Source organism: Rana temporaria, chromosome 11 (genome assembly GCF_905171775.1).
Source record: "Rana temporaria chromosome 11, aRanTem1.1, whole genome shotgun sequence".
NCBI lineage: Eukaryota > Metazoa > Chordata > Amphibia > Anura > Ranidae > Rana > Rana temporaria.
The window spans coordinates 13993241-14005495 of NC_053499.1; the positions used below are offsets into that span (position 1 = coordinate 13993241).

Below are 12255 nucleotides of genomic sequence, written 5' to 3' on the forward strand. Positions count from 1 at the left end.
TCCGATTGAAGGTACTCAAAAGGAACGGGAGGGGGATAAAACCCACCAAAAATCAGATATTGCTATGGTTCAGCAATCGCGGTTCCTGGAGCAGCAGTAAACAAATAGGGATCAAAGATCTGTAACATATATATTGGCTGAAGGTTAGAAAACATAAACAACGACCAAAGTTTAGTAGGAATCCATTATTAGGGAGACTTAACTAAGGGATTAAACTGTGAGTACGGCGCCAAAAAATAAAAGAAAGGCATACTGTAGCTTGCGCTAGTATGCTGGATGGCATGGTAGAATTTTTTATTTTTTTTTAGGGTGAACCCCCGCTTTAATGAGAGGACACACCTGGACACTGCCCAGGGGCCCCAGCTGCATGGGGGGGCCCTGCACTTTCCCCAAAGCAGCTGGTCCTTGAGCCCCCGCTGCCCCAAAATTGGGGGCCCAATAATGGCACTGAGAGTGATAGATACACAGGGGGGGGGGCAGTCTGCCTCCTACCTTCTTGATGTCTGTTTAACTGTATGTCATCATGGTAGGGGCCCCAGAGCATTACTTTGCCCAGGGGCCCATGCTATAAAGACGGCCCTGCATGGGATGTGCTGGAGGGCCGTAGTTTGGGCTGTAGTTGGAGGATCCCTGGCCTAGACTGATAATTGAGGCAGACAGAACGAGTGAAATGCTGCTACAAAAAAAAAAAAGAAGAAGAAAAGAAAAAAAACAATCGCGCCAAAGTGTTCCAAACTTTTATTTCTTTACTTCTCGTTGAAAGTTCACTCAGAGTGCCCCTGTAATTTCGTTAATTACATCCTGTCTCTCTAACCACGCCGCTCTCCCCGTCGCCATGAACTCATATCGCCGGCTCGTCTTAGCGGTTGCCTCGTCATTATTTGTTTTGCTCTTATCGGCTGATTAATATTTTGATTTGCACTGCGTGATCTTTCTTTATTGCGGAACTCCCTGCCATCGTGAGCATTGGGTTGCCACGGCAACCGGGCGACATACGTCTATTTATTAAGAGATTAGTGACTTATTTATTTTAATTTTTTTTTTTTTGAGAAGGGCTTGCTGATGTGCACTTTTCTCCAGGAGGATGGAGTGGGATAATTATTTTTATATCCTCCTGGTAAATTAGGTGTTTATTGTGCTGTTTTAGCTGCAGTCTGTCGGGGGAACGATTTGGCTTTGTGTACTGGCTGGCTGGAACAAAATAAAAGTTCTGATTAGTATTAATAGCCAAAGTTGTCTGCTAATGGCTTTATATGCAGCAACATCACACAGCCGTTGTTCTCTGGTGTATTGCTGCCAGGGCCGCCATCAGGGGGGTACAGGCAGTACACCTGTAAGGGGCCCGGAGGCCCACAGGGCCCCAGATGGCAACTCCTCTTTTTTTTATTTATTTTTTATAAAAAAAGATTTTTTTAAATATATTTTTATAAAATTTTTTATTAAAGGGACAATTTTTTTTTTAGGGGTAGGGGGGGCCCGGAGATCCCCATGGCCCCGGATGGCAACACCCCTTTTTTTTATAAAAAAATGTTTTTTTTTATATTATTTTATTTCTTTTTTTTCTTTTTTATATATATATATATATATATATATATATATTTTTTTTTTTTATTAAAGGGCTCAGAGGTCCCCAGGGCCCCATGTGGCAAAACCCCTTTTTTATTTTTTATAAATGTTTTTATATATATATATATATATATATATATATATATATATTGTTTATTAAAGGGCCCAGAGGTTTCTTTTTTAATTATTATTAAAGGGCCCAGAGGTCCCGGATGGCAACCCCCCTTTTTTGTAATCTATTTTTATAAAAAAAAAAAAAAAAAAATTGTGTGTATATATATACTGTATATATATATATATATATATATATATATATATATATATATATATATATATATACTCATATATATTTATTTATTTTTTATTAAAAGGCACAAAGGTCCCTAGGGCCCCGGATGTCTACCCCCCCCCCTTTTTTTAATACATATTTTTCTTTATTTCTTCTTTTTTTTGTAAAGGGCCCCCCCCCGCTTCTCAATTTGCAGCAGCCCCCCCCCCCCCCCGCTTCTCTGCTCCAGGGGGCCCATGCCTGAAGCTGTGTAAGGGGCCCCATAATTCCTGATGGCTCCCCTGATTGCTGCCATGGTCGTCAATGGCAATGAGCGAATCTACTTGGGTTTTTGATTCGAGGGCAGGTTCCAAAAATCCACAAATTGTGAACTTTAATGCGAAACACCATTAAAGTCCATTGAAGGAGAGTCTTGAAAATCACTTTTCAAGGCTAACAGGGAAGGGATTGACAAAGACCCTGGGCACCTGGGCACTGCCAGGGGGACAAGTACCAATGCAAACAAAGTTAAAACTTGGTTGAATGCATATGGTTGCAGCATAGTGATATCCGTTTTTAGGGGTTAAAAAAAGGTGGTGAGGAAGAGACATAACACCTGCTCATGGCCAGTCAAACACCCTCTGAAGAACAATCCACTGTGGCCAACGCTAGTGTAAACAGGGCCGTCTTAATAGCCTCATGGGCCCCTGGGCAAAGTAATGCTCTGGGGCCCCTACAATGATGACAGTCAGGGGCGGACTGACAACTCATGGGGCCCCCGGGCAATAGAAGATTATGGGGCCCCTGGGCTTGCAGATGGCCACTACGCCAAGAGGCAATGCAGAGGTGGGACAGCCAAAATCTGAGGAATTTCACATCAAAAGCATGTCGTTTTCAGACATATCAGGGACAGATGTTAAAAAAAAAAAAAAAAGGATTTGTACATACTGTCCCTGGTTTTACTTAGCCTTGCAACCCTGATGGGGCCCCCTAGTGGCATGGGGCCCTCGAGCAGTGCCCGAGTGCCACAATGGTCAGTCTGCCCCTGATGACAGTGCAGGTAAACAGACATTAAGGGCCAGATCCACAGAAGAATTACGCCGGCGTATCTACATATTGATTAATTTCAAAGTTCCCGCGTCGTATCTTTGTTTTGTATCTACAAAACAAGATACGACTGCATCTGGCTGACAATCACTAAACAACGGGTTTTTTTTAACGGCGCATGCGCCGTCCGTGGGGGTATCCCAGTGCGCATGCTCGAAATTAAACCGGAACAAGCCAATGCTTCCGACGGTGACGTCATTCTACGCAAATCCCTATTCGCGAACGACTTACGCAAATGACGTAAAATATTCAAAATTCGACGCCGGAACGACGGCCATACTTAACATTGAGTACGCCTCATATAGCAGGGGTAACTATACGCCGGAAAAAGCCGAACGCAAACGACGTAAAAAAAATGCGCCGGCCGGACGTACGTTCGTGGATCGCCGTATCTAGCTAATTTGCATACTCGACTCGGGATTCGACGGAAACGCCACCTAGCGGCCGCCGGAAAAATGCACCTTAGATCTGACGGCGTACTAAGACATATGTCAGTCAGTTCTAGCCCAGCTTCAGGCGTATCTTGTTTTGTGGATGCAAAACAAAGATACGCCGGAGCATCCTAGAAGTTACGCGGCGTATCAATAGATACGCCGACGTAACTGCTTCGTGGATCTGGGCCATTGTGTTTTTTTTTTCAAAATTTACGCTCTTTTTTTGTTTATAGCCCAAAACAAAAACAAAAAAACGCACAGGCGATCAAATACCACCAAAAGAAAGCTCTATTTGTGGGGAAAAAAGAACGTTAATTTTGTTTGAGAGCCACGTCGCACGACCGCGCAATTGTCAGTAAAAGCGACGCAGTGCCGGAAGCTAAAATTTCGTCTGGGCAGGCAGGGGGTGTATGTGCCCAGTAGGCAAGTGGTTAAAGCCTTGTCCAGCAGAATGTGCGATGAAAGCATCGCAAGTGAACTCGGAAACGTGGCCTCTCCGAAGATATTTGCATCCGAGGGATAATTGCATCTTCTTATTTTTATACAACAAACACACAAAAAAAAACAGAAAAGGTTTATAATACTGAAACGATTTCAAGACGGCACAAGATCCATCATCAAAATGTCATTTAATCCTACGCTTTGTTCTGCTCCTTAAAATAATTATTTGCTCTCCAACATGAATCATTTATTTATTTAGCGCACATTAATTAATTTCAACTATCAAAATAATAATCCGTGCCCAGTTGCTACATGCTGATCAATTTACTTTTCTTTTTTTTTTCTTTTTTTTGGCATCCTTTAAATTAACTGTCTAATATGCAGAATCTAATTGGTATTGAACTATTTCAAGCTGTTTAATTATTTGGTCATCAGCTGCCAAAAAATACGTTTTTATTAATTTTTTTTGTATTTTTTCAGATTAACAGATGCTGCTCACCTTCTTCCAAATTAATGACTGTACTTGCAGATTGAGGTAATAAAATGCAATGGCTTTTACAGAATAATTTTACTTGTATCAGGAATACAAATGGTGTGGGTATCTGTCGGACAAATTAGCCTTTTTAGATAAGTTAGAAGTAATTTGCGTCCTTACGGCTCTTTTTCCTGATACCGCCATTGTCATTTGAATAAGAGAAGGTAAGACCCTATGCAGAGTTTGCATTGCGGAAACGCATGGTAAAACTTGAGTTCGAGGGGTTATTTTTGTATTTCTTAAAGCGGAGTTCCGGCCACAATTTCACTTTTTATATATAAATACCCCTGTAATACACAAGCTTAATGTATTCTAGTAAAGTTAGTCTGTAAACTAAGGTCCGTTTTGTTAGGTTGTTACAGCATTTAGACACTTTATAAAATAGAAATTGACTGGGGCCATCTTAAGTGTGGGCATCATGAAGCCAGACTGTATGACTTCCTGGATTTCAGCCTTGCAGATCTCGCACATGCTCAGTGCTGCACAAGAAGTGTCAGATCAGGTTTCAGCACCTGTGCTGTCCAAGTCACATGATTCTTTGAGACTGGGGAGTGCACAGACTCCTGGAAAGTTACACCCACTACATTCCCAGGAGTCTGTGCGGTGTAGGTTAGGAAGCATTAAGCACCTAGGTGCAGGAAGTGGGAAGATTAACTATTCTGCCTAGCAACAACACTTTGAAGGCATCTAAAAAAAAAAAATGTTTTCGTAAAGGACTAATGACATTTTTTTAAAACTACTGATGTAATGTTATATTTATGGGTGGAACTCCACTTTAAAATCATATATTTTCTGTATACTATGAAATATCTGAGATGTTCTCATGTAGACTTGTTGACCACTTAAGACCCGGACCAAAATGCAGGTAAAGGACCCGGCCAGTTTTTGCGATTCGGCACTGCATCGCTTTAACTGACAATTGCGCGGTCGTGCGACGTGACTCCCAAACAAAATTGGTGTCCTTTTTTCCCCACAAATAGAGCTTTCTTTTGGTGGTATTTGATCACCTCTGCGGTTTTTATTTTTTGCGCTATAAACAAAAATAGAGCGACAATTTTGAAAAAAATTCAATATTTTTTACTTGTTGCTATAATAAATATCCCCCAAAAATATATAAAAAAACTTTTTTTTTCCTCAGTTTAGGCCGATACGTATTATTCTACATATTTTTGGTAAAAAAAGAAACGCAAAAAGTGTTTATTGATTGGTTTGCGCAAAATGTATAGCGTTTACAAAATAGGGGATAATTTATTGCATTTTTATTATTTTTTTTTTTTTACTACTAATAGCGGCGATCATAAAATGACAATTGCAGTTTGGGAGTTAACCACTAGGGGGCGCTGATGGGGTTATGTGTGACCTCATGTGTGTTTACAACTGTAGGGGGGTGTGGCTGTAGGTGTGACGTCATTGATTGTGTATCCCTATAAAAGGGATCACACGATCGATGACGCCGCCACAGTGAAGAATGGGGAAGCTGTGTTTACACACAGCTCTCCCCGTTCTTCTGCTCCGGGGACCGATCGCGTGACTCTAGCGGCGATCGGGTCCGCGAGTCCCACGGCCGAGGTCACGGAGCTTCGGACCGGGTCGCGGGTACGCGCCGCGACCCACGGCTGGGCATTATACAATCACGTACAGGTACGTGATTGTGCCCAGCCGTGCCATTCTGCCGACGTATATTGGCATTAGGCGGTCTTTAAGTGGTTAAAGTGATAGTAAACTAACTTAAAGCTGATTTTTTTTTTAAACATCCCCATGTTGTTTCCAGTGAATCCTACATCAATCGGCATTAACCACTTAAAGGGGTTGTAAAGGTACAATTTTTTTTCCCTAAATATCTTCCTTTACCTTAGTGCAGTGCTCCTTCACTTACCTCATCCTTCCATTTTGCTTTTAAATGTCCTTATTTCTTCTGAGAAATCCTCACTTCCTGTTCTTCTGTCTGTAACTCCACACAGTAATGCAAGGCTTTCTCCCTGGTGTGGAGTGTCGTGCTCGCCCCCTCCCTTGGACTACATCAGGACGCTCTCTACGTTGCAGATAGAGAAAGAAGCTGTGTGTTAGTGGGTGTCCTGATTTTCCTGTAGTCCAAGGGAGGGGGCGAGCACGACACTCCACACCAGGGAGAAAGCCTCGCATTACGGTGTGTAGTTACAGACAGAAGAACAGGAAGTGAGGATTTCTCAGAAGAAATAAGGACATTTAAAAGCAAAATGGAAGGATGAGGAAAGTGAAGGAGGACTGCACTAAGGTAAAGGAAGATATTTAGGAAAAAAATTGTACCTTTACAACCCCTTTAAATGCTTAAAGCGGGAGTTCACCCATTTCTAAAATAAAAAAATTTCTTCCCCTTAGATTCCTGCTCGTTCGGTCTAGGGGAATCGGCTATTTGTATTAAAATATGAGCCGTACTTACCCGTTTTCGAGCTGCATCTTCTTCCGTCGCTTCCGGGTATGGGTCTTCGGGAGCGGGCGTTCCTTCTTGATTGACATTCTTCCGAGAGGCTTCCGACGGTCGCATCCATCGCGTCACTCGTAGCCGAAAGAAGCCGAACGTCGGTGCGGCTCTATACTGCGCCTGCGCACCGACGTTCGGCTTCTTTCGGAAAATCGTGACGCGATGGATGCGACCGTCGGAAGCCTCTCGGAAGACTGTCAATCAAGAAGGAACGCCCATTCCCGAAGCCCATACCCGGAAGCGACGGAAGAAGATGCAGCTCGAAAACGGGTAAGTACTGCACATATTTTAATACAAATAGCCGATTCCCCTAGTAAAAACGAGCATGAAGCTAAGGGGAAAAAGTGCCCTCTAAGGGTGAACCCCCGCTTTAAGGTTGAAGAAATTAAGAGATAAAAGGAAGAAGTGGAGAACCAGCAGATTTACCATTTATAATATTTCCTTCAATAAAAAATTGGTGGTTAAGCTTGGAGCAATGCATTTGAGAATGTCAGAATGAAACCCCCACACATCCATCAGGGGAAGCATGAAATATACCTCTCACCTTCAATGTGAGCATTTTTATGTATTCGGAGAGAAGGAGAAAAGGCTAAGTGCGGCACGCATTTGCGGTTGAAAGTCAGCCTAAAACCTCAACTTTATCTTACAGACCACTGGGGCTTTATGTCCGAAATATTTATAGGACCGGCTTAGAAATAAAAGACGTGGTCACGCTGTTGGGGCTCCCAAACTATAAAAGAAGCCAAGGCTGACTCAGCCCACCAGGCTCCACCTATAACTACGGTAAATATCACTTTGGTCCTTTACCACAAATGTGTGCGAAATATACATTCACAGTAGGCCAGTATTTGAAAGTGTTTTAGTTATTATTATTCACTGAATTTCCATAGAACAATTTATTGAATAGAAGAACATTGAACTAGATAGCATGAATACAAAGGGAGTCCATTGGGGTTTGTCTGTTCTCTTCTCCTTTTCAAGAAAAGTTCACCAATTTTTTTTTCTTTTTTTTTTTCTAAACGCTTCAGGTTTCGGAAATTAAGAGATAAAAGGAAGAAGTGGAGAACCAGCAGATTTACCATTTATAATATTTCCTTCAATAAAAAATAGGTGGTTAAGCTTGGAGCAATGCATTTGAGAATGTCAGAATTAAAACCCACACATCCATCTGGGGAAGCATGAAATATACCTCTCACCTTCAATGTGAGCATTTTTATGTATTCAGAGAAAGAGAATGGGCATAAGTGCGGCACGCATTAAGTGCTGGAAATCGTCCTAAAACTTCAACTTACATCTTATGACCACCGGAGGTTTAATTTTCAAAACATTTGTATTTGGCAGAAAGGATCTGCTCAGGATCATAAAAAAGGGATGCAATTAAAGGGAACGAATATTGAAGTGGAGGTCCACCCTAAAAAAAAAAAAAAAAAAAAGCTAAAAAGGGTAAAAAATAATAATAAAAAAAAATATATACCATATTTATCGGGGTATTGCGCGCTCCGGCGTATAGCGCGCACCCCTAAAGTGGACCCGCATTCCTGTGAAAAAAAGATTTTAGTACTTACAGTTTTGGTGTCTTGCGCGGCGTCCATCGGCGACCTCGTCGGGTCCGGCGTTCGCCCGCGGCTTCGGTGGTGTCCTCGTCGGGTCCGGCGTCCTTCTGCGGTGTCCTCCCCGCTCGATCTCCGCTTCCCGCGCTGAGTTTGAACTACTGCGCCGGCATATACCGAGCGCAGTACACTCATGTATAGTCGGGCAGGCTCGTCTCCTCTCGCGGTCACGTCCAGTGCGTCCTGTACGTCTAGGACGTGACTGCGAGAGGAGCCGAGCCTGCCCGACTATACACGAGTGTACTGCGCTCGGTATATGCCGGCGCAGTAGTTAAAACTCAGCGCGGGAAGCGGGTGTCGGCGTATATCGCGCACCCACGATTTTGCCCTGAATTTCAGGGCAAAAAAGTGCGCGGTATACACCGATAAATACGGTACTTACCAGAAATTGCTGTTACTAGGCAGATCGTTCTAATCTGCCTCTTACTCTTCCGCAGTGTTCGCCTCCTCACGATGCCTCCTGGGAAATGGAGGCGAGCTGCCTTCTGTAGTGGGTGGAGCCTACTGGGTCCCTCCCATACCTCTGCACAGGCTATGTACAGCACAGTGATGATGTCACTGTTGCTTTTATATGACAATATCAGGGTTTGCAATGGCATTGGTTGCACACAGAGTGGATTTGTAGCCTTTGGGGCTATTGAGGAATAGATTTAAACCTTTGTATCTAGTACATTTAAGTTCCAAGTATATTTGTTCAATAAACACATGTTATATTCTCACCGATCAAGACAGTGGTCTGGATTCTTCTACAATATAACCCAAGAAAGATAAATAATATGCAGATCATCGTATCTAAATGTTTGAATCTAAACAATAGGCACAAACAAAAGTTTAAATAGCCCCAAAGGCTACAAATCCACTCTGTGTGCAACCAATGCCATTGCAAACTCTGATATTGTCATATAAAAGCAACAGTGACATCATCACTGTGCTGTACATAGCCTGTGCAGAGCTATGGGAGGGACTAAGGATGAGCCAAACACCCCCCTGTTCGGTTCACATCAGAACTTGCGAACACACCAAATGTTCGTGTGAACTTTAGAACCCTGTTAAAGTCTATGGGACTCGAACATTTGAAACCTAAAGTGTTAATTTTAAAGGCTAATATGCAAGTTATTGTCCTAAAAAGTGTTTGGGGACCTGGGTCCTGTCCCAGGGGACATGTATCAATGCAAAAAAAGTTTTAAAAACTGCCGTTTTTTCAGGAGCAGTGAATTTAATAATGCTAAAAGTGAAACAATAAAAGTGAAATATTACTTTAAATTTCGTACCTGGGGGGGGTGTAAAGTCAGCATGTGAAAAAGCGCATGTTTCCCGTACATAGAACTGTCCCTGCACAAAGTGTCATTTCTGAAAGAAAAAACAGCATTTAAAACCGGCTTTGCGGCTCTAATGAATTGTCGGCTCTGGCAATTACAGAGATGATTCATTCATAAAGAAAAAAAAAATGTGTGGGGGTCCCCCAAATTAAATTACCAGGCCCTTCAGGTCTGGTGTGGATTTTAAGGGGAACTCCTCCCCAAATAAAAAAAAAAAAATGGCATGGAGTGCCCCTAAAAATCCACACCAGACCCTTATCCGAGCACGTTAACCTGGCCGGCTGCAGAAAAGACGGGGGGACAGAGTGCGTCCCCCCCTCTCCTGAACCGCACCAGGCCACATGCCCACAACATGGGGAGGATGTCCCCATGTTGATGGGGACAAGGGCCTCATCCCCAGATCCCTTGCCCGGTGGTTGTGGGGGTCTGCGGGCAGGGGGCTTATCAGAATCTGGAAGACCCCTTTAACAAAGGGGACCCCCAGATCCTGGCCCCCCCTATGTGAATTGGTAATGGGGTACACTGTACCTCTACTATTTCACGAAGGAAGTGTAAATAGTTAAAAAAAAAAAACCACACAGACACCGTAGAAAAAAATCCTTTATTAATAAAAAAAATAAAAAATCCAGCGATGTGAATCCACTGTCTCCTATCCAGCGATGGATGATCTCTCCAGCGACGGATGATCAGCGGTCCGGTCCAGCGATGCAGAAGATCCATCCGTCCAGAGCGCAGCAGGGGAGCTCCACTCTCCGCTGGACACAGCCCAGCGGAATGACGCGCTGGAGCTGTGACATTTCTTATATAGGGGAAGCGGCCACCCGTCACGTGACCCCGCCACCTCTGACGCACCCTCGTACGTCACTGGGAAAGACCCTGAAAGACTTTAGATTTCTCCCATAGACTTTAACAGGGTGTTCTGCGGCTTTTCGAATTTGCCGCGAACACCCCTAATTGTTCGTTGTTCGGCGAACAGGCAATGTTCGAGTCGAACATGAGTTCGACTCGAACTCGAAGCTCATCCCTAGGAGGGACCCAGTAGGCTCCACCCACTACAGGCTGCCTGTAGAAAACTATAGGAGGGGGCGGAGACAAGACCAGTCACTCTGCACAAGGAGAGAGAGCAGCAGTGAGCGGTCTTGCTTACAGGAAGCTTCTGCACAGAGGAAAGGTAGAGCTGTTTCATGCGATAAAACGGTACAGATCTGGAAAACATCAACAGAGAACAGGTTTCAATTATTATACATGACTACAATATCTAGACTTTATTTATTTCGATTATTTTTTAGCTTTAAATTACTTAGATACAAAAAGGGGCACATTATACTCAACCCACAGAGTGGAAAATAAAATTGTTCAGTCTTTAAAAAGATATACGAAAAAGGCAAAGTACACTTTGGTCTATAGAAATTGAGTCTTTACATTGTAGATGGATTATTACATTCAAATATATTCAAAGTATATGCAAGAAATCTTCAGCTGAACACTTCAACTCACAAGGACAACAGCAAAGCCACACAAGGTCAGTGCAAAACGCCCCCCACCTCAGTATGTATCAGTATGTGCCATTTGGATGGTGGCAGTTCTGTGAATGCATATTTCCATCTCTATAATTAGTCGATGGAGACATTTCTTTGAGGACATGAGCTAAACATGGATTTGGCCACAGAAAAAATAAAAATACATGATGTATAGATAGCAACATACAGTATATGTAGTATATCATAAGGTAACTTTTTATTTTTTTTAACCACTTAAAGCGGAGGTCCGGCTTAAAAAAAAAAAAAAAAGTCAGCAGCTACAAACACTGTGCTTATTACTTTTAATAAGGACACTTACCTGTCCATGGTCCCAGCGACGTCGGCAGCCCGAAGCCGAGTAATCGATTGGGTCTCGGCTGGCCCGCCGCCATCCTCGGTGAGGAAATCAGGAAGTGAATCATTGCGGCTTCACTGCCCGATTTCCTACTGCGCATGCGCGAGCCGCGCGGCACTATGTGAATGGGCGGATGTCTCCTGGGACACACACAAGGTCCAAGAAGACACCGCTCCCCCATTTCCCAGGAGGCAGCGCGAGGAGGCGAAGAAAGAAAGCCACCGCGGAAAAGGACGTGGCAGATTAGGAGATCTGCCTAGTAACAGCCACTTCTGGTAAGTATAAAAAAAAAAAGTTTTCACATTTTTTGTAGCCTTTTTGGCTATTTTTTTTAAGGGTGGACCTCCACTTTAAGGACCGGGCCTATTTTTCAAACTTGTTGGTTTTTTTTTTTTGCTAGAAAATGACTTGGGTCCCCCAAACATTATATTTTTCTTTTTTCTAACACCCTAGAGAATAAAATGACAGTCATTTCAATACTTTTGGTCACACCGTATTTGTGCAGCGGTCTTACACTTTTGAAAAAAAAAAAAACACTTTTTTAAATCAAAAAATAACACAACAGTAAAGTTATTACTTTATTAACCAGCTGTTATACATTCCCACCAGTTCATGGTTACCAGTTGCAACTGTTTTTTA

The 12255-nt window shown here is 43.0% G+C and overlaps 1 long non-coding RNA gene across 1 annotated transcript in view; it reads left to right on the forward strand.

Moving 5' to 3' along the window:
- LOC120917057 overlaps positions 1 to 8214 on the forward strand; it is a 91926-nt gene extending 83712 nt beyond the window's left edge. Inside the window, exons 2-4 of the long non-coding RNA XR_005744162.1 lie at positions 4297 to 4351; positions 7462 to 7595; positions 7841 to 8214. This is a non-coding gene — a long non-coding RNA (uncharacterized LOC120917057). The remainder of the gene's footprint in view (positions 1 to 4296; positions 4352 to 7461; positions 7596 to 7840) is intronic.
- The last annotated feature ends 4041 nt before the right edge of the window (positions 8215 to 12255 follow it).